Source organism: Canis lupus, chromosome 4, assembly GCF_003254725.2.
Source record: "Canis lupus dingo isolate Sandy chromosome 4, ASM325472v2, whole genome shotgun sequence".
NCBI lineage: Eukaryota > Metazoa > Chordata > Mammalia > Carnivora > Canidae > Canis > Canis lupus.
The window spans coordinates 32,745,538-32,748,266 of NC_064246.1; the positions used below are offsets into that span (position 1 = coordinate 32,745,538).

Sequence of the window (2,729 nt, forward strand, 5' to 3'; positions counted from 1 at the left end):
TTGTTTGATGTTTGCTTAGCTGTAGGTGCCAGAGGCTTCAAGTTCCCTTCACATCCTTATTGCTGTCTCTCTTTTGATGTTAGGCTTCCCTAAGTACTCCTCCTCCCCAGAGAAAGTCTGTACTTTCCAGTCTCTCTGCTGAAATCTGCAGTTATTACACAGGGGCTTTGGTGTGGTGGCAAATTGTGGAGGAGGGGGAATGTTCTATCATCTTATGATCAAATCTCGGCACGTTAGTGGGCCTAGGACCCAGTGCTGTGAATGTCACAAGTGTTTCTCCAAAGTGTAGCTTTCCCCCTCTGCCTTCCCTGGCTGTTGACATTTCTAGTCTATTTCCCTGATGCCCTGACCTCTATGCACTGTGTTTTGCCATCTTAGGTGAGACAGGAAGACTAGAGGAGAGTGGAGTGGAAGGAATATGTTTGTCCCAGGTGTGAGAAGGCCCTGGCAAAGTCTACACCTCTAGAGAGTAGGTATTTGTTATGAAGAAGACTGTGGGCACGTTTCACAATGGTCCTCTCTCCCTGCCAGAGCTGCAGCGGATCTTCTTCTGTGATGGACACATCACCAGAACCTGGAAAGGGGGAAGCCTGGCTGGCTCTGTCAGAAAAGCATGCGATTCTTGATCTCAGGATTGTGAGTTCAAGCCCCACATTAGGTATAAAGATTACTAAATAAATAAATAAACTTAAAAAAAAAAACTTATAAGGTTCTTGGAGCTTAAACCCATGAAATTGTGAGGGGGCCCTACCCCCTAAGACTGAAATCCCCAAAAGCTTCTCACTCCCATGCTAGTCCACACTCTACCTCTAGCAATTTGCCAAAATTACCACCGAAGTATGCTTACCAGTTTGTAGCTCCAGAAACTCCCAGGCCAGGTAAATGGGTCTTAGAGTTGTCTCTCTGGATGAGCCTATCTCTGCGGATTTCAGGGTGGTTTTCCCTGTGTTCTTATTTCCATAATAAATCCAAGAAAAGTCATTGACTATCAGTTTGCAGGGCTTTTGTTGGTAAAGATAGGAGTGACAGCTTCCAAGCTCTTCACGTGTAGATGGTGAACTGGAAGTCCTTTCAATGTTAAACACATTAGTTCCCTAAAGGAAAGTTCTCGATAGAAAGAAAATACATCCATATGGCATTTCAAAACCAAAGACTATCCATACCACTGAAGCACCTTCCTCAGAGCTTTTGCTGGAAAACAGGACTAAGAGCATAAAAATTCAGGTGCTCAGGGGTGCTGTTTCTGCCCGAGACACCCACAGCCCTCTTGTAGAGGGGCCCAATTTGATCCCCAGTGCATCCACTCCAGAGATAACTTTTTCTCTTACCTGTAACAGTTATGTTTGAAGAGATTTGATTCCATGCTCAATGTGGCCGGGACCCTGGAATGATAAGCCATCACTGTGTTCCCTCTTATTTCTAAAGATGGAATGTTTCCAATAAATAATGGCCACATTTAAAGAACTTTAGTATTAGGCAAACATTCTTGAATTTAAAAATTGAACACATTAGTTTCGTGCTGACTCACTACTAATCTGGAACATGCTCACCTCCTTGTCTATGCGCACATTTTTCAGATGTGTAAATGATCCTGTTTTACCCAATCCCCAGTTCTTACATTAGTGTCTTATTCAAATATTAAACATGATTAGAAATTAGGAATATAAATTAAATGAAGAATGAGGTATATTGGTACTCACACTATGTTCACAAAATTAGAAACCAGTGGAATGGAGAGCACCGAGGAGCAAAGCACAGGCGACTGATCACCTGACACGCCTGTCACTGTGTCATCTTAGAAAAGGCCCTCATTGGCTCCTCTCGAAGTTTTGGCATCCTTGCCTGAAAATGGAAACGATAATAGCACCTGTTGATGAAGATTCACCTGTTGTAATGAAGACTGAATGGGAATCCATGAAAAACTTAAGACAGTGTCCAACAGACAGTGAAAACTAAAGAAGTTTTCATTACTGCCCAGTCCAGTGTCATTTTGTGAATGTCTGAAACCCCCGAAATGTATCCGTTCTGCACAAATACAGCCTGTAACCAGTACAGGCTTCAAACGTAGCATCTCAGATTGCCTCATGCCCCTGTGGCTTTTCCCACCCCACTGTTTCTTCAGTCCTTTAAGTATCCATCAGACTTTTTGACCCCTTTCTTGACTTCCTATTTCCTTTTGTTTCTCCTATTTAGAAGTCCACCTCCAGTTTGAACCTCACAGTAGAGTTTCAGCTTCACTAACATTTATTATCAGCAAAACCCTAGATAGAATTTGTGTAGCTCTTCCACCTCTTTTCCCAGAGGGAGACCCATCCCGCCTGACCCTGCTCTGGCCTTTGGATCTCCCACCCACATGGCAAACCTCAGTAGGTGACATCATAATAAGTAAGCTCTTTCAAAAAACCAGTACAAAAGTACATCTGGAGAGCTTAAATATTCATCCCTCTGGCTTAGCAGTCTCACTTTTGAAAATATATCCTAAGAAAATAACAAAATATAGGGATAAAACCATGGCACACCACGTTTTTCAATATAGCCTTATTTATTAAAGTGATAAATTAGAAACAAACTAAAAGTCCTACGGTAGAGGAATGCTTAATTAACATGGCACAAACACTCCATGGAATATTATGTGGTCATTAAAAAGAATAATTAGAAAGAGTACATAGCAACTCAGAGTAATGCTTATGAGTCAAGTGAAAAAGCCAGGGACAAAACCATATATTCCG

The 2,729-nt window shown here is 42.1% G+C and overlaps 1 long non-coding RNA gene across 1 annotated transcript; it reads right to left on the bottom strand.

The window, feature by feature from the left end:
* Positions 1-735: 735 nt before the first annotated feature.
* On the bottom strand, positions 736-2,336 carry LOC125754919 (uncharacterized). Its single transcript, XR_007410065.1, has 3 exons — positions 1,701-2,336; positions 1,329-1,382; positions 736-1,068 (listed from the first exon to the last, which is right to left on the bottom strand). It is a non-coding gene; the product is annotated as an uncharacterized LOC125754919 (long non-coding RNA).
* Positions 2,337-2,729: the final 393 nt, after the last annotated feature.